Source organism: Budorcas taxicolor, chromosome 3, assembly GCF_023091745.1.
Source record: "Budorcas taxicolor isolate Tak-1 chromosome 3, Takin1.1, whole genome shotgun sequence".
Classification (NCBI taxonomy): Eukaryota; Metazoa; Chordata; class Mammalia; order Artiodactyla; family Bovidae; genus Budorcas; species Budorcas taxicolor.
The window spans coordinates 101,621,165-101,647,377 of NC_068912.1; the positions used below are offsets into that span (position 1 = coordinate 101,621,165).

Consider the following 26,213-nt stretch of genomic DNA (forward strand, 5'->3'; position numbering starts at 1 on the left):
TGGGGGTGGGGCGGGCAGAGGAGAGACATGTGTTTAGCTATGGCCCATCCTTATCTGCCAGTGCCCAGGGATGCCCTGAAAACAGCTCTGCACTCTCCTGCCCAGACCCCAGGGCAGTGGCTGGTGGTCTGGTGATATTTTTTAGCAGTTCCAGAGTCAGTTGGAAGCAAAGAGGCCTATTTGTCTCTGCTTTGGGCTTGCCATGCAACCAAAAAGGGTATGGCAGGGACCGTTTGCACAGACTGGCTAACTCTTGCTCATCCTTTAAGACTCTGAATTCTTTCTTCCAGGGAGCCTTTCCTGACTCCTCCAGACTGCACTAGGTGCCTCCTCTGTGTTCCCATAGTTTCCTGTGCTACCTCTGGTCACACAGTGTTACAGTTGCCTATCATGTATCTGTCACTCTCTTTAGACTAAATTTCTTGTGGGCAGGGAATAACTTGTTTATTGCTATAGTCCCAGAAGATCCCCTGGAGAAGGGAATGGCAACCCACTTCAGTATTCTTGCCTGGAGAATCCCACAGACAGAGGAACCTGGAGGGCTACAAAGAGTCGGACATGACTGAGTGACTAACACTTTCGACTTTCAGTATTTTGCAGAGGGCGTAACCCAAAGTAAGACGATATTAGTAGTTCAAGTAGAAACAAATACATATTCCTTGAATGAATGAATAAATGATTGTTGACCTTGCTAAATCCCCAGAAGACGCGGACGTTAGCTGGGAGATGTTGTGGAGGTGTTATCTGGTTCCTTGCCTCTACCTTGCCCCTGGTCTGATCATCTATCTACTGTACACGATCTTCACTTGCTCCTCTTCCTGCTATAGGAAGACTCCCTCACAGCACCAGGTTGCTTACAGGTGACATATAAACTCAGGATCCACAGGGTTGACATGTTCATGCCCACATGCCCTTGCCATCTTCCCTTCCCTCTACTCTGCTGGCAGAAACCCAGATTGGTATTGCCCGCTCCATATGGCCTCCTGCCAGCTCCAGGTTCTTGTAAAACTGGAGCCTCGCTGATGCCCTGACCCCTATTGTGATGGATACTATTTACTGTCTATAGCAATGGAGGCGGCATGGCTCTTGGGGGGCCAGTAGCCAACATCTGCAAGACAGCCAGGTGGAGGTCAGCCTGTGGGTAGTTGAGGCTCACATGTGGGCTGGAGCTGGAGCTAAGGACTGTGGGCCAAGGCACAGTCTAGCTCACTAGTCGGGCATGGACCCTAAACCCTTGACCCCATGAGCCTTTGCTTTAGCCAAGAGCACTAGCCAGCCTGTTTAGAGGCTGTCGGGGCTTCAAGGGTCACAGCTATTTCATACCACTGAACTTGGCTGCCCCAGACACAACTGCAGCCTCTCTCCTCTTAGCTAACTTCCCCTTGTCCCTTAGCTAATCACTTCCAGACAGTGCCCTGTGCTGGGCCAGGCCTGTGGTGGGTGGGGCAGGTGGGCCTCCCAGAGTTCCCTGGGATTAGGCTTTATTATAAACTGCAGAAAAGGGCCCAGTTCAGGAAAACATCCACATATGGACATGCACAAATATCCTCTCAAATGTCTGGACACACACATGCGCGCGTGAGCACTGGCACACCCAGGTGCTCAGACAAGTGTGGGTATTTGTTCCCATCTAGACAAATGCATGTGAGCACAGGCATACATGCAAGCGTAGACTGAGTCCACCCAGACACTCCCTGGCATGTCCACAGACTTCACTCCCCTCCAGCATCTTCCTTGCCATGAAGCCAAAATGTTAGGACTGGACTGTGTAAAGCAAAGTAAATCCAAGTGTGCTTTACCCCCTGCTGGCTCTGACTAAGGGCTTATAAAAATGAAGTGGGAACCTCCACAGCTGTGGGCAGTAAATCCTGAACCGCCAAGGAGGCCAGTGTTACCTGCGCTCTCAGCTCACGGGGGGGAAGTTGGGGCACTGATTACAAGTGCCTGCAGGGTGGGACGGGCAGCGGGCCAGCTGCTTGGCCTCGGGCACTGCCTGCTAGCCCAGCCCCGGCCAGCTGTCTCCTACAGACCTGCGGGGTGCAGAGACCCAGAGCCCTGGTGGGGGCGGGGTGGAGGTATGCAAGGGCCAAGAGAGGAAGAGAAGTAGAGGAGAAGGGCTGGGGTGGGCAGAGTGAGCAAGACAGCCACGTGCTGCTAAGGCTGAGGGGAGCCCTCGCATCTGGAGATCAATTAGCATCAATTACTGACTTCATTTAATTGTCGTCCAAGATGAATTTGTCATTTTTAGCTGGAAATTAATGGGAGACCTTCACCTCTCCCTGGCAGCAGCCGCAGAGCCAACAGCGGTCACCTCAGCCTCCTAGGAGCCTTGAATCCTGCTTGGGGTTGGGGCCAGGCGCGGGCAAGCAGCAGTGGGGCTTCTGCTCCCTGGGCAAGCTCTGGCCTGCCCCCGCAGCCCAGTCAGCCTGGCCCACTGCAGCCCAGGGCCACGGTGGGGGCCGCGGGGCCTGTGGAGCAGTCCTTTGCAGCCTCTGTCTTCGGCCAGAAATTAATTTGCTGGGCTGAGCATGTTTACCTTTTCCCAGCAAAGGCGAGACAGTAAACAGCGGACCGGCGGCTGAAATTGAATTGATAACTGCATCAACGTGCCAGATAACGCCTAAAATAATACGCCGATAAGGAAATTCGATTTGATTTGCTGCTGCGCATCAGATTGGCCCCATCTGTAGCTGCCTGTAATCATTTTCAATTGCGTTGGGAAACCTTATTTGTCCTTAAATATTTCTGTCATTTTTCATTGCTGGCGACAGATCCTTGGGCAGGTGGCAGGGGTGCGCTGCCTCTGTGGGCGCGGGGCGGCGGCCCGAGGAGGAGGGGTGGCGCGGACTTGCGCGGAAGAGGCAGGGAGCGGGCAGCCGGGCGGTGACAGCTGTTCCTCCAATCAATCACACTGTCGACAGGGAGGGACGACTGGCTGGCAGAAATTGAGTTTGCCTCACAGGGGACGATTGAGCAAATTAATAGCCCATTAGCCAAGCAGTGACCTGAGAAATGAAGGTGCAGGGGTTCCTGCTCACTCAGGCCGGCTGGGGTGGGGCAGGGCAGGAGGAGGGTTTGGGGAGGAGAACTGGGGAGGAGGTGTGGGAAGAGGAGGGAAGGATTCGAGGATGGGATGGGAGAACAGATGGGCAGGACATGGACTGCGGAGTGGATGGTGCCAGAGGGGTGATGTCAAGTCAGGGAGATGGGCGAGGGACGCAGAGGGTCCTAGGAGAGATGCTGGGAAGAGAGGGGGCAGAGCGGGCTCTTGGCGATGTTCCTACCATGCCCTCTGGGACCTAGTACCTCGGCAGTAAGGTACTCTTCCCTTTCCTGGAAACATCACTTATATTCCCTGGTGACATCACTTCCCTGTGTCCTCTCCAACTCCAGGTTCCTCAGGCCAGGAGGTGGGGTCAGTGTCTCACTTAGTGCCCACTGCTGCTTTCAGACCACTGCTTCTCCACCCAGCGGACCCTGAGGGAAAGTACCACCCTGCATCCCTCATCGCTCTTATCCACTTTCTCCATATCTGCCTCGGACTTTGACACTCACCTGTCACCCAGGTGACACCTGCCCTGATCTTGTCAGCTCCTGTTGTTTTTTCCTGTATTCCACATCCTCCTGGAGGACCTTGCCAACAACCAAAATTGTTCTGTGAAAGAACTCCCTCGCCCCAAGCCCTCTCATGGCCTTGGACCCTCTCTCTCCTCCTCTTATCTCCCCAGACCACTTACTCATGGCTTCTAGCCTGGACCCCAGGGTGCGTCACTTCAACACCCTCTTGCCAACATACTCAGCCTCCTTGTTGCCCCTGCCTTCTCCACAACCCAGCTATTCTCCTCTCTGCCTCAGACACACAGGCGGCTAAACGCAGCTGGGGAGAATCACAAAACCACGCAGAGATGTGCCAATAAAAATTCACAGTTTCCAATCTCAGCACTGCTAAGCAATCCTTTTCCATGCCCTTGGTCAGCTCTGTCTCTCCTTTTCCACAGAGACGATCCAATAATGTTTTATTATTTTGAGTCCCCCTCCCCACCTTCTGTCCCTCTGTCTTACTAGGTGGTCTTACTGCCTATTTCACCTAGAAATTTGAAGTCCTTGGGCATGAATTCTCTCAACTTCCAGACCCAAAATGCACTTCTTTATTTCCTTTCAGTTTCAGTGCAAGAGGTATTCACCCTCCTGTTTTTGCTTAATCTCTTTTCCTGGACTGAGAATCCCATTCCCTGGGGAAGCTGTCCTGTTCTCCTTTCTCTCCTGCGTCCTCCCCCGTCCCTTCTCATGCTTCCCTCCATCAGTACATACACCCTGTCTCCCCCATTACAACAATATCAACAGCATCCTCCCATCTCTTCCATATGGTCTCTTGTAGCTAATGCCCTTTCTTTCCATTCCTTTTCACCTAAGATGCTCCGACACTCCTTTCTTTCCCAAACACTTCTGAAGTCATGGCAGTCTGATTTTCACCCCTACCACCCTACTCTCAATCAATCTGTTCTCAGTCAGATAAATCCTCGATGGTCATCATTTGCCAAATATGATGGAACTGCAGCTATATCCATTCATTAATTTGATAAACATGTATTGTCTTCCATGTGTTAGGCATTACACCAAGGTCTAAGGAAACCATGGAATCTGTGTCTTTATGGAGCTTGCAAGCAGGAAGCATGCAATAAATTAATTATACAAATACTGTAACATGGAAGTTGTGTCAAAGAGAGGTGACCAGAGTCCTGCCTATAACATGGAGATTTGCCCTGCTCAGAGGAATCCAGAAAGGTTTCTCGGAGGAACTGACACAAGCTGAGATGTGATGGATAAGTAGGAGTTGAATGGATGAGGAGGGAGGGAAGTGATAACACTGATCAAATGCTTACTCCGTGCCAAGCACTGTAGTATTCCTCCCTTCCTTTTATAAATGAGGACACAGAGGTGTAAGAAGTTCTGTAACTTGCCATGGGTGCCTGGTGAGTGGTGGTGCTGGACTTCCCACTCAGGCAGGGCCATAGTGGAGCCCATGCTCTCCACCACTCTCCTTCTCCTGACGTTAGCTATCATCCTCACCATCATCTGCTTCTCTCCCTGCACTCTGCATGATCGCTACTGTGGCTCCGTTTCCGCCGTTCGTACCTCCAGTCCTGACCTGTACATATCACTGTGGACCAGGTTCTCTACTTGGATGTCCCACAGGCTCTTCAGCCTCCACGTGCCTGAAACGAGACTGATCTTCCTCTAGACCCGCTCTCCTCCTGCTTTTTCAATCAGGGTATGGCACCACCACCCACCGAACTCCCTCAATCGGCAGTCTAGACTCTTACCCTTGACTCAGGCTCCTACATCCAATAAATCAGCATCGTAGCTGTTTTCACCTCCTGAGTGCCCTCAAACCATCTTCTTTTCTCCGTTGCCCTCGTTCAGACATCATCTCCAGTCTACTCTTATATTTCCTAATGCATCTCTCTCCCCTCTAATCCATTTCTATCTCTACAGCTGGAAGGATATTCCTAAAACACAAATCAGATCCTATCATTCAGCTACGTAAGATCCTTCTGTGGCTCTCAAAGCCCGCAGCATAAATCCTGAACTGCTTATCAGACAGTCTCTCTCCAGTCTCATATCCCCTCCAGCAACGCTGTGCGCTATGGCTGGGCAAGACCTAGCTCTCCACTTATTATTCTCACTGCCAATAATGCCCACAACGTCCGTCTCTGCACGGGCAACTTGTAACTCCTATTAAGATCACACTCAGACAATACGTCCTTTCGGAAGCTTTCACTGACAGGGAACTCCTCTTCTTCATGCTATATTTCTTATATGTCTACACCTCTACTGAGAGTTGGACTATAAAGAAAGCTGAGCGCCAAATAATTGATGCTTTTGAACTGTGGTGTTGGAGAAGACTCTTGAGAGTCCCTTGGACTGCAAGGAGATCCAACCAGTCCATCCTAAAGGAGATCAGTCCTGGGTGTTCATTGGAAGGACTGATGTTGAAGCTCAAACTCCAATACTTTGGCCACCTGGTCACTTCACTTTGGTCAGCAAAGAGCTGACTCATTTGAAAAGACCCTGATACTGGGAAAGATTGGGGGCGGGAGGGCACGGGGACGACAGAGGATGAGATGGTTGGATGGCATCACCGACTCAATGGACATGAGTATGGATAAACTCTGGGAGTTGGTGATGGACAGGGAGGCCTGGAGTGCTGCAGTTCACGGGGTCACAAAGAGTCGGACACAACTGAGTGACTGAACTGAACCAAACACCTCTATCAGGGCACACATCAGATAATATTGCAACTGTCTGTCTATTCATCTGTCTCCCCTGGTAGACCTTGAGCTTTTTGAGGGCAGGGAAGTTTTCTGACATCCTGGTACACTCAGGACCCTGAAGAGGGTCTGGTACAGAGTGGTAATGACTGTTGAATGATTCAGTGACTAAGTTAATGCAAGAGGACTTGAAGGGACAGCAGGGGAATGTCCGGAGGGGAGGAAAAGATGGGGTGGGTGGGGGTGAGAGAGGATGAAAGAGGGGAAGGAAGGCAATCGAGGTAACGCTGAAGATTCTTTCTGCTTAAATAAAGCCTGGCTTCATGGCCAAAGAGAAGCAGAGGCTGCAAGGGTTTCAGAAGGCAGAGGCTCCATAACTGCTGTCCCAGAAAAATACCAAGTGTTCGTAGACTTAGTGGGAAGAGGGTAGGCAGTAGCTACACAAACCAGCCAGCCAGTGAAATCCCATGTCTAGAAATACCGACAGACAGACACCCCCACTGGGACAGGCAGATACCTGGTGCTTCCCCATCACGGAGTCCTCTGCAGCCCCTGTGCTGGCCCACCACCCGACCCGGAACCCTGCTGCTCTCTCTCTCTCAGCAATTTCCCTACCCAAGAAAGCTCTAAGGGTTTCAATTACCGGCGCGTGGGATTTAGTGCCCTGGGCTTCTCTGACTGGAGGAGATTTATTTGAAGGTTTAGTGTCGTGGAGAATTCACGTCTTCACTCCCAGGAGCCCAGCTTCCGTCCTGAGCCCCTAAATCAGGAACCAAGATGGGCTATTGTCACTTACCGCATTAGCCTCGTTAGCGGACCAGGAGGGGTGATTAATAGCAATGCACACACAGCCATCCTGCTCGCTGGCCGCTCTGCCGCTGTGCGTGACCTGGGGAGGGGGTGGGGAGGGGCTGAGCCCGCTCCAGGATAACTAAGGAGACTGGGCTAGAGCCCCCGCCCCAGCCAGGCAGGGCAGCCCCTGTGGTCCTTCTAGATCTGAGGACGGTTCAAAGCAAACTTCGCCAGAGAGAGCCCAGCCGGAAACCTCTGGGCTTGACTCCTGGAAGAGGACAGAGGGTGGGAGGGTGTGTGAGGGAGAGAGAAAGGGGTGGGGATGTTTATTATCTGGGCTTCTCTGGTGGCTCAGACGGTAAAGAATCCACCTGCAATGTGGGAGGCCTGGGTTCGATCCCTGGGTTGGGAAGATCCCCTGGAGGAGGCCGTGGCAACCCACTCCAGTATTCTTGCCTGGAGAATCCCCAGTGAACAGAGGAGCCTCTTGGGCTACAGTCCATGGGGTCACAAAGAGCTGGACTTGACTGAGAGACTAGGCACAGCACACACGTTCATTTCAGTTCCCAAGCGCTCTCTGAGTGCTTATGACGGGGGCCAGTATGCATGGGACAAGGGCACACGGAGAGAGGGAGGTGTAGGGAGGGGGGTGAATGATGGCAGTTTCTATGAGAGTAGGAGTGAGACAGAGGGGTGTACCTCTGTCATGAGACAGAGAGGAATATGTGTGCGAGAGGGAATGTGTTTCTAAGGAGAGAGATGGTGGGAGAGAGAAGAGTGGTTGTATGTTTTCTTCTTTCTTTCATCTCCGCAAATTCTCCCCTCCATACACCTTCCCCTCAGACTTCTTGGAGTCAGGCTCAATTGGGTTTGGATTTCAGTTTGGGGTAATTCATGCATTTATTTATCTGTTCCTTCACCAAGTTGTTACTGAGCATCTACTAGCTTTTACCTTTCTGTGCCTTTTTCTTACCTGTGAAACGGAGACTAATAGAGTGTTTATGATACTCAGTGATGTAATTTATTTAAAAAATCTTGTGAGCACACAGAATTAGGAGCCAGGTGTGTCCTGGCACCATACCTGGCAGGAGGGGTCAAGAAATGGTAGTTAAAGAGCTGAGGCTCTTCTGCCAATCCTGTCTCCCTCTCTCCTCTCTTTCCATCTCTCTTCTCTCTCTCTCTCGCTCCCCATTGCCCTCTCTCAAGCACAGCTGAGCCATAGTATTAATTATTAGAACCAATTGACTGTTTAGACTCTGATGTTTTAACTAATCACCACTAATGCAGACACTGGTGGGTAATCACAATCATTTAGTTCTCAGGCAAACCCCTTCTCAGAGCTGAGAGCAAACTGGAGTGGGGCGGTCCAACAATGACAGGCCTGGGAATGATGGGGGTGGGGATGACTACTGCCCAGAAGGAGGCCCCTTTCTTGACCCTGGTGGCCCTGGCCCCCAGAGGGGGCCCTCTGAACCAGCCTGGTCCCCTGGGCCAAGTTAGCTGAGCCCTGTCCTAGAGGTGGGTTGGCTTCCTTCCCTATCCTCTTACTCCTCTGCCCTTTGGCGTTCGTCTCCCACTTTGACCTAGAATTCTGTTGTGTGAGTCTCCTCCAGTACCCACAACCCTGGACCAGAAATATTCCAGCAATGCCCCTTTTCTGAGTTGCTGTTCAATTGTAGCTCCTAACAGCCTGCTTCTAGGAAGAGTCCTTTAGACATAGGTTCAAGTTCCTCTGGGGCATCAGAGGATGCTGACTGGGGTGGAACCCTATCCCTTTTGGTTGAAGACCTAAGAGAGCAGACAAACATGTTCTGTGTTATTGAGTGTGGGGAGAATGCCAAGGCTGTGTTGTGATCTGAGATCTGTATGCCTGAGGACACCTACGCACCTGACTGCCTTCTTCACCTGCAGGCCCCAGAGTCCCACCTATACACAGCCCTGCTCCGCCCTGAGGCCCTGGCTCATCCTACACCTGCTCCAGACTTGCTGGGGAAGCCAGACCCCTAGAACTTCAGGGTGGAGGCCAGGCAGGGCAGGACCATAGGGCCCAGATGTCCTGGAGGGGGTGGCCTAGATGCCCATGGCCAGTAGGTGTCGCTGTGGCTCCAGCGCTGGGAGGGGGTGTCAGGCAGGGGGCTCTGGAACAGGCCTAGGGGTCGGGGGTCCTTTGACTTTTCCCACCCCTACCTCAGGCCTTCCTACTAGGAAAGCTTTCCCACTGCTTCTCAAACTGGAAGGTGTCTGTGGAACACTTGGGAGTTCATGTTAAAATGTAAATTCTCATTCCATATCTCTGGAGCCTGTCCCAGGATTTTGCATTTCTACAGAGGTGGTGAAGCTGATGCTGCTAATCTGTGGACCACCCTTTAAGGAGGAAGATCCTAATCTCCCTGGCTCCCTAGTTGGGGATACTGACTCTACTCCTTTCCAAAGCCAATGCTCACCCTCATTCCTATTTCCTCAGTAAAGTTCCCAGTTGTTCAGTTGCTAAGTCATGTCCAACTCTTTGGGACCCCATGGACTGCAGCATGCCAGGCTTTCCTGTCATTCACCATCTCCTGGAGTCTGCTCAAACTCGTGTCCATTGGGTCGGTGATGCCATCCAACCATCTCATCCTCCGTTGCCCCTTACTCCTCCTGCCTTCAATTTTTCCCAGCATCAGGATCTTTTCAAATGAGTCATCTCTTTGCATCAGGTGGCCAAAGCTCCCAGACCAGAGGCCAAAGGTGACTATTGGGATCTCCCTGCTTTTTTTGGATGATGGGTTCAGCTGGATGGCATGAAGTAGGTTTCTAGGGAAACTCTGAAACAAAACTTAAGCCCAACCCTCTGAGTCAACTGAGCTCAAATCCTAAACTTCAGTCTAAATTGGAATCATTCCTAATTCCCCCACATCACCCCAGTTCCCACCTTCAGAGCTAAATCTCACTGTCAACCTCAGACCAGTTCTTGTGCCCCCTGAAGTCCAGCACTTATGCTATCCCTTGCTTCAGTCTTGTCCCAAGACTGAATGTCCTCTTGGCCTCTCTGATGACCTCCAGGTCCTCTGCTGTACTTTCCTCTAGATACTGGCCTGAGCCAGGTCAGCGGGGCATTAGGATCTGGGGACATACGCCTCCATCAGGCTCGTTCAGGCCTCAGCAATGCTCAGGCATGTGCCCTAGGCAGAGAGGAAAAGCAACTCAGCAGTCCATTTGAGAACAGACATCCCTCACTCTCCCTGGAAGGCCCCTTGCTGCTGGGGAAACGTTTTACCCCATGTCTTCTGCTCTAAGGACTCCACTTCCTGGATGTAGGGTAGGTAGGGAGGACCTTCTTGCACTAGCCCAGCCCCGACTGCAGGTGAACAGGGAGGATGCGTGTACGTGTGCGTATGAGTGTATGGGGTGAAGTGAAGAGAGGGGTGAGTGGTGGGGTAGGCAGACAAAGCACCGTCTAGGGCTTTTCTTCTAAATTAAGGTTTCTTTAAGGAACTTTCCTCTCCCCAGGCCCCATCTACACTTGGGCCCTCCTGGGTACTCCAGAAGCGGGTTCTTGAAGGGGTGGTAGTTACCTGACATGGATCAAAGAATTTACCCCTTTCAAGGGGTCACCCCCTGACATGTTGTGATTTTTAAAGTAGGAATGCAATTTTGTCTTTTTTAAAGCTGTGCTGCCAGGCTTATGAGTTCTTAGTTCCCCAACCAGGGATCCACCTGGACTCCTGGCAGCGAAAGTGCAGAGTCCTTGAGACAGGGAAAGGTAAAAGTATTTGTCTATTGCTAGTAAGCTTAAAAGTGAAACTTTTGGTTCCTATAGTCCAGTGCTGTGCTCTGTTGACTACACTAAAAACATCTGGCCAAAGTCATCCATGTGTGTGCGCGTCAGTCGTATCTCTTTGCGACCCCATGGACAATAGCCCGCCAGGCTCCTCTGTCCATGGGATTCTCCAGGCAAGAATACTGGAGTGGGTTGCGATGCCCTTCTCCAGAGGATCTTCCCAATCCAGGGATTGAACCTGAGTCTGTTATGTCTCCTGCATTGGCCAGTGGCTTCTTTACTGCTCAGGAGGCAAAAACTGACCAGGCAAGACGATAGGTCCAATGGTCCCCTGCCTGCTGTTAGGGCTAATGCATGGGAAGGAATAGGGAAAGGGGCTCACCTCCCTTTGTTGAACTGTGGGAATGGATGTGGGGGTCTGCAGAGGGGGAGGAGACTGGGTAGGCTCTGTTCCTGAGTCTGTTTTGTGGGTTCCTTCTGGGCTTCCGTGACCTGGAGGGACAGCCAAAGGACACTTACCACGGCAGCTCTGGACCCAGTGCCCCCACCAGAAACACCTCCTCTCCCCTCACACCTGTGGCCTCCTCATCTCTTTTCACATTGGCATCCCTCTGTACCTGCGCTCTCTGCCTTCTGTCTTGGTGGCTCAGTCGTAGGGAGAATCCCAGGGCCAGGGCTGGGCTGAAGGTAGGCAGCGAGAGTGAGGAAGGAGGCTGGGAAGGTGGCACGTGAGTTCTGGGATCAGGATCAGGCAGAGCTGGTCTTGAAACCCAGCTGACGCTAGTGGCCGCGTGTGCACACTTTGGTACCTTGATCTGAATCTTCATTTCCTCATTCCTAGAGACTGAGGATGATAACACAGGCCCCCCAGGTTGCTTTAACACGTGAATGAGACGAGTGGGCAGAGCCTGAAGCCCAGAGACTGGCAGGTCTCGGCGTGTCTTTCTGCCCTGCCTGGGAGCATCTGCGGGCATGGGAGTGCCCGGGGACGAGGCTGAACACCTGGGAGCCTTGGGAGGTTCTAGAGCCCCTCCTTCTGTGCAGGCCTGGCTCTCCCCCAGCAATAGTGGTCAGTGGTCATCAGGACAACACAGGCCAGTGTCACGAAGGAGGCAGCTGCATGGGGGTTGGGCTGGAGGTTCTGTGCAAAAAGGGCCAGAGACAGCAGGGCAGCTGGGCAGCCTAGGCAGGCACAGCCTGTTACCAGCCACGCCATGGGCCGCTGAGCCCTGCCACCACCAGCACGCCCTGCAAAAAGTCATAGGCCAGGGCTCCATGTGACAGATGTCAGTTCTGATTGTGGAGCGGGGCTGAGGGAGGACCTGGGTGAACACTGCCTCGGCTCAGGCTGGGATGCTCCAGGGAGAGTCTGCCCTCTGCCCTCTTTCTTTCTGTCCATTGGTCTGTCCCTTCCTTTCTCTTTCTTTCCTTTCATTTTTAACACGTTTGGGAGCCAGTGCTCTGGGGGTTGTGGTGAGAAGTGCGGCTCTGCCTCCACAGCTCTGAGGCTGGGCACAGAAGAGGCTGAAGGGAGAACAGCTAAGGAGGAGAGTGAGGTCATGGCGTGGAGGAGGGGAGGGCTTCCTGGAGGAGGGGGCGCTGGAGGTCTGGAGTGTGGGATGGCAAGAGAAGGAAGGGTGGAACCATGACCAAGACAGAGGCTGAGAGACAGCCCAGCAGGGCCCGTGTGTGTGGCTGGAGTAGAAGGAGAATGGAGGGAATATTGAGGTCTGGGAGATAAAGGTCATTGGTGGTTTCCCTGGGCCTTCATTCTGTAGGCATTAGGGGCTACGGTGACTTCCCTGGTGGCTCAGACAGTAAAAGCGTCTGCTTACAATGTGGCAGACCTGGGTTTGATCCCTGAGTTGGGAAGATCCCCTGGAGAAGGAAATGGCAACCCACTCCAGTATTCTTGCCTGGGAAAATCCCATGGACGGAGAAGCCTACAGTCCATGGGATCGCCGAGTCGGACACGACTGAGCGACTTCACTTTCACTTTACTTTCAGGGGCTAAGGGTGCAGCAGGGGTGACATGGCCTTGCCTTGTGAGAGCTGGGAGGACTTACAGACCCCTCCTTATTATTGGCCCCTCTCGGTGCTTGCACAGGGAACGGAGGCTGGTGACAAGAACAGTCCTTTGTGGAAGGCCATGTCTTGGCCGTGTCTGTCACCATGCTGAGTGCCAGGCCTGGCCCAGCATGAAGCAGCCTGAGCCTCGTGCTCCAGTGAGGGAGCTGGAATTATTACTCCCATTTCACTGACAGGGAAACCGAGACTCAGAGGCGTCAAGCGAGATACAGGAAGCCCCACCGCCAGCATGCCATGGAGCGGGGAGCTGAAGAGCCCAGTTCCCAGCCAGGCCTGAGGGGCGCTCTGGTAGAGACCACTGCATGTCCGGCCAGCCCCACCGTGCCGCGTCTCACTGGCACACCGACGCTCTGGCCACACAGAGTTCTTTCTGTTCTCAAGCGGGCCATTTCCTCTCCCCTTTGGGTTTTACACATGTTGTTCCCTCCTTCCTTTCAGAGTTCAGCTTCAAGGTGAGCTCTTCTAGAAGCAGTGCTGTGCGAACCTTTGGACTCCATGTCCCCACAGCCTCCAGCCTCCCTTGTCACACTGCAGTTACACCTCACTGGTCTACTTTCTCAACAGGCCTGGCACAGTGAATGATGTCAGTTGAATGACTGAGCAGGGAGGGTGGCTAATGCTGGTCCCAGCCTTCCTATTCTCTGCCTCTGGGGTCAGCAGTATCCTCTCCCCACGGCCTCCTGAGCTAGCAGTACTGGGAAAGGGGCTGGGCTGCAAGAACAGAGTTGGTGCTGAGTATGGCCCTGGGTCTGCTGGGAGCAAGCCTTCCGGAGGGGGCTGGTGGAGAAAGCAGAGACTCACTCAAGTTCAAATTCAATGCAAGATCTGGCCTAAAGCCGTAATTCTTCTGGGTCATGGTGGAAGGCCCCATAGGGTTGGGTGAGCACCGAGAAAAAGTAGGGCTCCTAGGTGCTCCACTAAAGGTTGGGATGAGGCATTTGAGAGGCAGGACCTGAAGGATGGGGGATACACAACTTCACGGAGAGCAGAGGATGGTAAGCGTGGGAGCAGGGGGGTGGGGGGAGCAAAGACGGACAGAGGGAGGGACTCAGTCCCTACCTAGACTCCTTGCCCAGCAGGGCCTGGGCTGCTCACCCCACCCAGGGCATGTATGGGTGATTGCCTGGGGGGGCTGGCCCTCCAGATGTGAAGCATGGGATGTCATCCACTGCCTAAGGGTCCTGGCACCAGGTGCCTGCTTCCCAGCTCAGGGCTTCCCAGAGAAAATGTATTTTCTGAGAACCGTGCCCTACTGTGGGGGCCAGCACCCTCATGGCCACATAGCCACACACATCTGCCCCATTATGCTTTGTTCAACTCTGTTCTCATATCTGGTTTTGCCTTGGGTCCATGACCTTCACCCACTTTTCCTACAGCATTCTGCCTCCCAACTTGCACCAGGGTGTGCAGCCTGCCCACCTATCCTTGCAGCCTTAACTTAAACCAACTGACTCTGGACACCCCTTTTCCCTGCACTGTACTCCCACCAGACCAGAAGCCCCCTGAGTGAGGGGTCTGATCTTAGAATCAACTTGTTCTTTGTAGTTCCCAGTGTGGATGTTGTTTTTAACATATCTTCCTTAAACCTGTGTCAGAAAAGAGGAGACAGCAATCCTTCCATCAGTGACTCTTGGGAAATGTAAGTGAGATGAAGGTTGACAGACCTACACCTTTAGGAGGTGGATATTCTTGTTATCTGTATTTCACAGATAAGCACACTGGGGCTCAGAGAAGCTTGATGACTTGTCCAAGGTCACACAGCAGGGAAATGGAAGGGCTGCAATTTGAATGAATGCTCCTCTCATGGTTCCACTCTCCAGCATTGGGGAATGTGTGGTTTGATTGGAGGTAGGGATATGGAAGTCATGTTGTAGAGTCAGGAAAGGATTCTTTCCTGGGTTTAGAGTTAACTTGAAGCAGGCAGCCCGGCAGGATGTCAGAAAGGAGAAATGGTGGGAAGAGGCATGTCTGAAGTCAGGGGACTCTTCGGGGAGAAGACATGGCTTTGTCCTCGCCTGATGCATTCTGGGAGAGGAAGCAGCCTCAGGCACAGGAAAGGCAGTGTGAGGGCTGGTAGAGAAGTGCATGGTGGCGAGGGAGGCCTGAGATCACAGGGTCTGAAGGTGGGAGAGCCATGGGAGATGGGTGGCAGAGGTGACTCCATGGAACCTCTCTACTCTTCACACCCTGGTCCCCAAGGCAGGGATGGAGAATGCCACCTGCCACCCTCTTCACACCTGGGCTGGGGCCCGGCCCATAGGCAGCCCTAGGCTTCAGCCACCTCTGCCCCCTGGCCCAGCAGCAGGCCCAGCTGGCTCACCTTCTCAATCAATACTGCGCTCTTAATGGGCCCAGCCACCAGCACCAACCAGGGGCATTAAATGTTAATTATATCTATTTGGATTTGAAAAATTTTATTACTCCAGTTAATTATGGCTGGAGTCATAAAAAGGTTTCAGAGTGAAAGAGCTGCCTTACTGGGGCCACTTTCCCCAAGACAGATTGGAAAGGAAAAGAAGAAATAAAAGCATCTGGCCCAAAGGGCCGGACGCGCCACATTCACCAGGCTGGGAGCCCTGGGCTTGGGCCCTGCATCTTCCAGCTTCAGGTGAGCCTGAAGTGTGGGGCCCAGGATACTGGAGAGGCCAATCCTGGGAGTGAGCATTGCTATCAGTAGAGAAGGGCCCCCTGGCAGTGGAGGCTCCAGGGAAATTGCAACCCTGCTGAGATCAGCCAGGCTCATTGAAGCCTGGGATTGCAGGCTATGCCCAGGGCTCCTCTCCAAGTGGTCCTATTACTGGGCATTCCTCCAGCCCAGCTCCCCACCCTGGCCTGGCCCCACCCAGCCCAGTCTGATTGCTTCCTGCCAGCCCCGCTTATGATTCATGGGCCTGACCTTGGGTTATAAAGTGTTCACTTTAGCAGGAATAGAGGCAGGATTTACAGCCCTAGGGTCAGCTGTAGGCAATGACACACACAATAGCTGACTCACAAGGGTGCCCCATTCCCATCCCACACATAACTCTCCTTTGCACACACAGGTACACACACAGATTTTGACAGAGACACGTGTGCACTCCCATGCCCCAGAGCTTTCTGTCTCATGCATCCGGCAACGCGAGTTCCCTTTGTGGAGCAGCACTGTACATAAGATGCTTTACAAGCATTTGTCTAATCCTTAATGTTGATCCCGTAAGGTCAGAGCTGGTGTTACTCATTTTATAGGAGAGGAAGCACACTAAGGCTCAGGCCGGTTATGTGATCTGAGCATTTGTACCTACAAGAGTACCTACAAGCTGGACAGAGAACCTCATGCCCCAAACTGCTAGCTAGGGAAATAGTGATTCCATGGGAGAGCTGGGCTGCAGCAGCCTGGGGTGGGGTCAAAGAGGCCAGCTCATCCCCTCTCCCTCTTTCCCATCAGAGGAGCTGGAGGCTGGTTCAGAGGAAGAGGGAATATTCCAGAGGATATTAGAAGGGGGAATAAAAAACCAGGAGAGGAACGCCTGAACCCAGATATGAGATTGGGATGTCACACTACATAAACTTTTTAAAACCAGAAGTAATTGGGAAATAGTGGGAGAATTTGCCCATATTGTTCAAATTTCAACCACCCATCCAAGAAAGGGTATTTGACAGGGTGTAGTTGGTAGAGATTGGAGGGGATGAGCATTTCAATTTGTACCTCTCAAGTTTAGCTAGTCCATGAACTGTTTTTATTATCATTATTGCCTCTGTCACTGAGAAGTCCATGTACAAGGAATCCTCCCTCCCCCAACTCCTCTTCAGCTCAAATGCCATTTGCCTCTACTTGGCTCCTTCCATCTAGCAGGCCTCAGAGTCTCTGCCTTTTCTCCCAGCGCCTCCTGTCCTCGAGAGCCATCCCTCAGTCTTCAGCAGGGACTTCACCCTCACATCTGCTTCTTTGGCTCTTGTGTGTTGTCCCTAGCTAGATCTTTCTCCTCTTTTCAAACTCTTGTGTAACTTCTCTCTTAAAGCAGCCAGCCAGGGACTTCCTTAATGGTCCAGTGGTTGAGAATCTGCCTTCCAATGCAGGGGACGCAGGTTTGATCCCTGGTTGGGGAACTAAGATCCTACACACCATGGGCCAACTGTGGAACCCATGCTCCACAACTAGAGAGCCCGCTTGGCACAGCTGCTTAGCCTGCACGCTCTAGAGTCTGTGCTCTGCAATGAGAGAAGACTGTACTGCAACTAGAGAAAGCCTGTGCCCTCAACGAAGAACCCACATCTGCAAGGAAGACCCAGGGCAGCCAAAATTAATAAATAAATAAATAAATAAAAGACCAGGCCTTCCCTTGACCTTTTTCCCTCTCTAATTTCTTTCTGTCTTCTCATCTTCCCCTTGGAATAAGGGGCCTCGTGGGCTCCTTCTCACAGCATCTTTGGCTCTTCCTCAAGTCTCCTGCTCTGTCCTCGCCCTATCCCTCCCTCCTCTTCAGCAGACCTGACCCCAGTACCTAGTTCCTCTGACTTGAAGCTCACTCCTGTGCTCTTTGCTCTGGGAGAATCTATCTTCTCACGCTTGAGGATTTCAACTTCCCCTCCCAGACGTGCCTCCAATTAGATGTCTATCCTAAACTCCATTTGAATTGTCGATTGCCCAAAGGAGGTATCTTTGTGGAGGATCTGCTCTCCCCTCAAATGAAATACTCTGTAAGTGGAAATAATTATCTTCTCTTCAAAATGGCTTACTTTCCTCCCCTTCATTTCTATCTATAAAATGACTATTGTTCTGATCCTCTAGCCTCCCTAAACCCAGAGCAAACTGATTCAATGAATACACCGAGCAAAGATTTTCCAGGGAATCACCATGTGCAAGCTCCAGTACTTTGGCCACCTGATGTGAAGGGCTGACTCATCGGAAAAGACCCTGATGCTGGGTAAGATTGAGGGCAAGAGGAGAAGAGGCCAGCAGAGGATGAGATGGTTTGATGGCATCACTGACTCAATGGACATGGGTCTGAACAAACTCAGGGAGATAGTGAAGGACAGCGAAGCCTGGTGTGCTGCAGTTCAGGGGTTGCAAAGAGTCAGATACCGCTTAGCGAATGAACAGCAACAACCATGTGCAAACCCCAGATGGCCCAGGGTGGAGGGGGTGAGAGGAAGGCAGGGAAAATAGGGAGGGAGCATGATGCCACTGTGAAGGCTCTGGAATCAGGAAGATTTGGGTCCAAAGCCTGGCCCACCCACTTGCCAGCTGTGTGCTATTGGGCAAGTTATTTATCATGACTGTAGACAGAACAGTGGCTATGAGCCTCCATGATTTACTTCATCCTCACAATGATCGATCCATTTTAGAGATCAGAAAGCCAGGTGCAGAGAGCTTAAGGAACCTGCCCAGGATCATACAATTTAGTAAGTGGCTGAGCCAAGGTATGAACCCAGGTGGACTGGCAGCCTGTACTTATGCTAAATTTAACCTCTCGGGATCTCTGTTCTGTTCTGTTCTGCTTACTGTCACCAGCATCCAGGAACCCATTAAGTATCTGTTGAATAAAAGAGTACGAATGATTGACGACAATACATCTATTGGACTTGGTAGTCTGAGTAGCTGCTGGACCTTGGCAAGAGCAGGGTCAGGGAGCAGCAGGGACAGATGTGAAGCTACCGGGACTTAAGGAGTGAAAGGGAGGGAGATAGGATAGATGGGTGTCAGGGTGGACAGCCCACTCCAGAACCAGAAGGCAGGAGCAAGAGTGGCACGGGGTCTAGATGATGACTGTCGTGTGTTTCTTTTCAGTGTTTGGAAGAGAGATGAGTCTACAGAGAGAGGATCATTGCTGGGGCCAGGCCTTGGAGGGGACATGAGTAAATGGGACCCCAAACACCAGGAGAGGGAGCAAGTCCTGCCCATGAGGGTTATTCATCTGTTGGAGGGAGAGATGGGTTAAACAGACAATGGCAACCTTACTAGGGAAGAACTGAGCTACAGAGAGCACTAGGGGCTGGGGAGCCAGAAGGGAAATGCCCCCTTACAACCATCTTTGCTTAGAGCCAGTTGGCCAGGAGGGCAGGTAGGTGTCTGAGCTTCTCTCCGCTGCTTTACCCCAGGAGGCTTAGTGCCAGCCCCAGAGAGAGAGGCTTGGGGGCTGGATTAGAAGTGGCTACTTCTGGCTGTGCCCCAGCGGAGAGACTTACACCTGAGCCCCAAGCCCCAGTCCTGATAGTAAGAGCAACTGCTAAGGGCCAGCCAGCTAGGATGTGCCCAGCACCCTTTTCCCCTGTCAGGGGAGTCAACTTCTATTTCCAGAGCTGGGGCCAGCTAGGGTTTCCTCAAGTGAAGCAATAAAAGAGGAAAATCAACATCCCAATGATCTTGTTTATGGTGCTAAGTATGCTGTACAGCTTAATCCCTTCGAGGTTAATGAATTTACAACTTGCTTTGGAATTTGACAAGGGCCGTAAAAGAGGAATGCTCTGGGCAGCCCCTGCCTTAGAGGCTGCTCAGGGTTAGACTAGCCTGGCCTGGCCGGCCTGGTGAAGGAGGGAAGATTTCAGTGGTGGGTGGGTTCATGGCCAACTGTCTGGACTCTAAATTGAGTGGGTCAAAGGAGGGACCATCCATCCATGGGCCAAAGGACACTTTCTATAAGCTTGGAGCAGGCTGGACTGAGTTGGAGCTCCCAGGCCTTCAGGACCTCTGCATCTTGGGCAAGTCATTTAACCTCTCTGAGCCTCATCATAAGAGCGATTAATACCTTCTACCTCTTATTGGCTTCCCTGTGGCTCAGATGGTAAAGAATCTGCCTGCAATGCAGGAGACCCCCGTTGGATCCCTGGGTCTGGAAGATCCCCTGGAGAAAAGGAATGGTTACCCACTCCAGTATTCTTGCCTGGAGAATTCTATGGACAGAGGAGGCTGGCAGGCTACAGTCCATGGGGTCACAAAGAATCAGACATGACTGAGTGACTTTCATCATTATCACCTCCTACTGTAACTGGAAAGGATGAAAGATACCACATGTGAAGAAATTAGCATTAGTCCTCAGTTAAGTGTTAACTATGCAATTATCATTTTATTCTGCTTATGTCATAATTTGTTTACTTGTCTATGTCTCTCACCATTTATCCATTCATTCAGAAATCCAATAAATCCTCATTGAGAAGTTACCCTGACACAATTTGGCATGAGAGGCACACACCTTAAAACACACAAAAAATTAAGGGAAATCAGTGCTTGGGGAGGAGGGATGTATACATTACTCTGAAAGCACAAAGAAGGGAGTGACTCAGCTGCCTCTCTAGTCTAAGCCAGCTTGAATAATGCCTTGTACTGATGCAGCACTTGGCAGGTCATGGATACTTTCATGTGATTAATTCTTTTGTTTCTCACAACAACCCCATAATGACCACATTTTCTAAATCAAAAATTAGAGTCCAGTGTGAGTGCCTGGTGTGACAATAGGTCAAAACATTTGGAATTGGGGCAGTTTAGAAAATCTAGGACATGTTGAGTTTGGTAAGCAGAGAGGGCAGGGATGTTTAGCATCTCTATCTGAATAGTTAGGGAAATGAAGCTTCAATCGTCAGTGGGAGAATAGAAGCTTCATCTCATTCATTCACTGATCACTTTGTGAGGCCACCAAGGTCAAGGGCTGTGCTGCTTACTTCTGGGTGCACAGCACCTAACACAGAACCTTGCAGAGATTAGGGCCTCAATAAATGTGTTTCAAAGGAATAAATGAATCTTCCTGTGAATGTATATATCTGCTCCTAGTTGCAAAACTCCTCAAAAGAGATGTCAATATTCATCATTGTCTCTTCCTTCCCTCCAGTCCTCTCTCGAAAGTGCTCTTGCCAGGATGGCCAATGATGCCTGGTTTGCCAGTTCCGACGTTTAAGTCTCAGTAGTAATCCTCATCGATTCTATTGGCAGCAACTTCACTGCAGATCCTCCCTCCTTCTTAATCACTTAGATCCCTTGGCTTCCTTTACAGCACACTCTCCTGTTTTCTTCTTGCCTCACTGGACACCCCTTCTTAGTCTCCTTGCTGGAGGCCCCTCCTTTTCCCATCCTCTAAACTCGGGAGTGCAAGAATAGATTTATGAGAGGATTTCCCCGGTGCTCCAGTAGTTGAGAATCTGCTTTCCAATGCAGGGGACACAGGTTTGAGCCTTGGTCAGGGAACTAAGATCCCACATGCTGGGGCAACTAAGCCTGCTTGCTGCAAACTACAGAACCCCTGAGCTTTGGAGCCCAAGTATCGCAACTAGACAGAAGCCTGTGCGCTGCAATGAAAACTAAGAACTGGTACAGCCAAATCAAGAGATAAATAAATATTTTAAAAAGAACAGGTTCATGAGAAGGTGTGCAAGAGTGTGTAAGTGGGTCAACCCCATGCTCAGTGTCCAGGGCTCTTGGCTTATGCTGGAATGCTGGTTTCTCAGGCTTCTGCTCAGGAGTATCTCTTTCCTGTTCCTCTCATCCAAGCTCAGCAGCCCCCCGTTTTAGTGTTTTCAGAGTCACCTCTCTTCCTCTGTCTGTCCTCATTCTTCTACTCTGACACTAGACTTCCTCTGTGACCTACTGGTAACTCCTAACAAACAAGCCAAGAGCCCCAGGATCAGGCCGCTCCCATTTAGCTGGGAGGGGATCACCTCTCAAGGCGAGTGCTGAGCGTTTCATGCAGACCCGGCATCAGCACAGGCCACACACAGGAAGCAGAGAATGCATGGACGCTGGTGCTGGCTGGCTCTTCCTCGGCCACACCAATGCCGGCGCTAACAGTGCCAGGGTCTTGAACACACAGTGCCCGTTCCTGTGGATCTGGCTAGTGGGACAGCTGCTTCACACCTGGAGATGAACTCCAAGACTAGACCAGAAAGACGCAAGTGCAGAGTAAGAAGACAGGCCTGGGCCCCTACTTGGGCAAAGAGGAATGAATAAAATACTAGGAGACCCCAGGTTCTATCCAGGGTCCTTAAGGAGAGCTCTGGGTCCTGCCTACTGTGGTCTCCAAAGCCTCTCTCTTCCTCCACATCCTTCCCCCGCTCTGTAGTCTCAGCTCTCTCTCCAGAGCCCTTCAACCATCCTTCCCTCTGCACAGAGGATGATACTCTTAAGAAAATACTGAGACCATGGGTCTGTCTTTCCCCTTCCCATGCACTCCAGACCCCAAGCCAATGTTGCCCAGCTAGAGACTTCATTTTCTCTGGATCCCACCCCTTCTGACTCCTCAGGCATGTGTGAGAAGGAGTGTGGCCAAAGTGAGGATTCCCTGGCTAGCACCCTGCAGAGTCCTTTTGGTCTCTCAGGAGGGTCCCTGTGGGCTCCACCTGTCCAGCTGGCCCTGCTACAGGGGACAAGCAGCTGGGACCCGTCCTGCAGGCGTAGAGGCTGAAACAGGCTAATGAATCCTGATGGGAGAAGTGACCTTTTCCAAATGCCACATGTCATTGGATTTTATATCACACAAGGACAATGTGCCATGGGTATTAAAATCGTTTTTCCAATAGTTATATATGTGTGTGAGTGTGGTGCACAGTCTGTATGACGAGAGGAAAATCCTAATGAAGATGTCATCAAATGAGCCTTCCCTCCTCAGCCCCAGACAGCCAGTTCTCCAGGACACTCCCTCCTTTAGCCAGTTAGGCCTTAGACCTCAGCTCTTGAGTACAGGTAAACCTTTCTCCCAGGATGTTCCCCTAGCACAGTCCCTGGCTCTGGACCTGGCCTTGGCTCCACTTCCTGGCCTAGGAAGTTCTATCCAACATCAGAGGAAAAGCAAGACCTGGAGGAGGCAGTCACCCACCCAATAGGCCCGGGACATGCTGGTCTTCTCCCCCGGGTCTTGTGGAGAAGTTGGAGGATGCTTCGGACAGGCTGCTACTGCTAAGTCGCTTCAGTTGTGTCTGACTCTGTGAGACCCAATAGACGGCAGCCCACCAGGCTCCCCCGTCCCTGGGATTCTCCAGGCCAAGAATACTGGAGTGGGTTGCCATTCCCTTCTCCAGGGGATCTTCCCTACCCAGGGATCAAACTCGCATTTCCTGCATTGCAGGTGGATTCTTTACTGCTGAGCCACTAGAGACACCCAACCTTGGAATCAACAGAGATCAAAATATGTGGGTGACTATACAATGAGATTTGGTGGCTATTTAAAGAGTACCAATGAATTAGTCTAAAAAGCCAGAACAGAAACAGGGATTATGATGTAAAGAGAATGCAAAAAGGGTGTGTGAAGATGGAGGAAGGACACACAAATAGCGAGAGCAGGCCAGGTGGTAAGTGTGGTACTCAGAGGCTTCCAGAAGGCCAGGGGAGGCTGGACTTGGAACCTAGAACCCCAGATTATTCTGTTTAAAACCTCAAAGTTCTCATGGTCTAGCCCATCTTAAACTTCCAAGACCAAGAGACTCTAGACATCCCCAGGCACCATGTCTGCTCTGGAGACCTTCAGCTGTTTAGAAAATTCATATACAGCCTGAACTAAAATTTATTTCCTTGAAAGTTCCAGCTATTGGTCTGTATATAACTCCTCAGGTTCAGACAGAAAAAGTTTGATCTCTGTTCTACACAATAGCCTTTTGGGAATCCAAAAACATTAGTAATGTTCCCTGATGTTTTCTTTTCTCTAGCTCGAGCATTTCTAGTCCATTTGATGGTTCCCAATATGACCCAACTTCAAGAATCATAACCTATAGGCACTCCAGTTCTGTTCCACTGAGAATGTTCTGCCCATTTTCTATTGTCACGGTGGGAAAGGGAAGCCTGTAATGATAAAGGGGAAAAAGCAAGCATCCAGAGTCACAGCGCAGGTTCAAAATCTCAGCCTCATTATTTAACAGCAATATGAATTTGAGTAAGATACTTCACCTTTTGGAGACTTCATTTCTCTATTATAACACTAGATAGAGAGACAACTTTCCCATTGGAATAAGTTCTTCAGGAGGCCTTACAAATAGCTGTGAAAAGAAGAGAAGTGAAAAGCAAAGGAGAAAAGGAAAGATATACCCATTTGAATGCAGAGTTCCCAAGAATAGCAAAGAGAGCTAAGAAAGCCTTCCTCAGTGATCAGTGCAAAGAAATAGAGAAAAACAATAGAATGGGAAAGACTAGAGATCTCTTCAAGAAAATGAGAGATATCAAGGGAACATTTCATGCAAAGATGAGCTCAATAAAGGACAGAAATGGTATGGAACTAACAGAAGCAGAAGATATTAAGAAGAGGTGGCAAGAATACACAGAAGAACTGTACAAAAAAGATCTTCACAACCCAGATAATCATGATGGTGTGATCACTCATCTAGAGCCAGACATCCTGGAATGTGAAGTCAAGTGGGCCTTAGGAAGCATCACTATGAACAAAGCTAGTGCAGGTGATGGAATTCCAGTTGAGCTATTTCAAATCCTATAGGACGATGCTGTGAAAATGCTGCACTCAATATGCCAGCAAGTTTGGAAAACTCAGCAGTGGCCACAGGACTGGAAAAGGTCAGTTTTCATTCCAATCCCAAAGAAAGGCAATGCCAAAGGATGCTCTAACTACCGCACAAACATACTCATCTCACATGCTAGCAAAGTAATGCTTAAAATTCTCTAAGCCAGGCTTCAGCAATACGTGAACCATGAACTTCCTGATGTTCAAGCTGGATTTAGAAAAGGCAGAGGAACCAGAGATCAAATTGCCAACATCTGCTGGATCATCAAAAAGGCAGAGAGTTCCAGAAAAACATCTATTTCTGCTTTATTGATTATGTCAAAGCCTTTGACTGTGTGGATCACAATAAACTGTGGAAAATTCTGAAAGAGATGGGAATACCAGACCACCTGACCTGTCTCTTGAGAAACCTGTATGCAGGTCAGGAAGCAACAGTTAGAACTGGACATGGAACAACGACTGGTTCCAATTAGGAAAAAGAGTACGTCAAGGCTGTATATTGTCACCCTGCTTATTTAACTTATATACAGAGTTCATCATGAGAAACACTGGGCTGAAAGAAGCACAAGCTAGAGTCAAGATTGCTGGGAGAAATATCAATAACCTCAGATATGCAGATGACACCACCCTTATGGCAGAAAGTGAAGAAGAACTAAAGAGCTTCTTGATGAAAGTAAAAGAGGGTAGTGAAAAAGTTGGCTTAAAGCTCAACATTCAGAAAATGAAGATCATGGCATCCAAATGCCATGGCATTTGGCAAATAGATGAGGAAACAGTGGAAACAGTGGCTGACTTTATCTTTTGGGGCTCTAAAATCACTGCAGATGGTGACTTCAGCCATGAAATTAAAAGACGCTTACTCCTTGGAAGGAAAGTTATGACCAACCTAGACAACATATTAAAAAGCAGAGACATTACTTTGTCAACAAAGGTCCGTCTAGTCAAGGCTATTTTTTTCCAGTGGTCATGTATGGATGTGAGAGTTGGACTGTAAAGAAAGCTGAGCACCAAAGAATTGATGCATTTGAACTGTGGTGTTGGAGAAGACTCTTGAGAGTCCCTTGGACTGCAAGGAGATCCAACCAGTCCATCCTAAAGGAGATCAGTCCTGGGTGTTCATTTGAAGGACTGATGTTGAAGCTGAAACTCCAATACTTTGGCCACCTGATGTGAAAAGCTGACTCATTTGAAAAGACCCTGATGCTGGGAAAGATTGAGGGCAGGAGGAAAAGGGGACGACAGAGGATGAGATGGTTAGATGGCATCACTGACTCAATGGACATGGGTTTGGGTGGACTCTGGGAGTTGATGATGGACAGGGAGGCCTGGCGTGCTGCGGCTCATGGGGTCGCAAAGAGTTGGACACGACTGAGCGACTGAACTGAACTTCAGGATGTGGTCCAAGAGCAGACCTGGATCTTAGTGGAGACCTACCCAAGCAGAGGAGGTCCACATAGGTCCCAGGATGGGGAGAGGGGCAGAAAGAGTAAACAATATTCATAAATAGGTTCTTGTCCCAGACAAGTGCCCCAGAACTAACCACCCAAAATTCTTGTAAACAGCTTCAAGCATGCAATTTGTTCCCATTCTTGCCCTTCATGCTCAAACTGAGACAAGGCTGCTGTTTCAGTGATGAAGCCACTCCCCTTGCGGGGCCCACAGCACCAGAACTGAAGTGTGTATGCTCAGATTAGGGCTCCCCAAGTCTGCGGAGAGATTAAGATCCAGACTTGGCCTTCCTGCCGAAGCTACTAGTGCTGATTCCCATAAAGCCTCTGTTTCTTTCGCTTGCTCAGCTTTGAATCTTGGTCCAACTACTTGCTAATTGTGTGACCTTGGCCAAATTACTTAACCCTCTACACCTGTTTCTTCATTTGAAATATGCAAATAAGT

General features: G+C 50.6%; 1 protein-coding gene across 1 annotated transcript in view; it reads right to left on the bottom strand.

Annotated features, from left to right (window-relative positions):
* The window catches only part of RNF220 (ring finger protein 220), a 261,433-nt gene that overhangs the window by 45,235 nt on the left and 189,985 nt on the right, over positions 1-26,213 (bottom strand). The window lies entirely within an intron of this gene.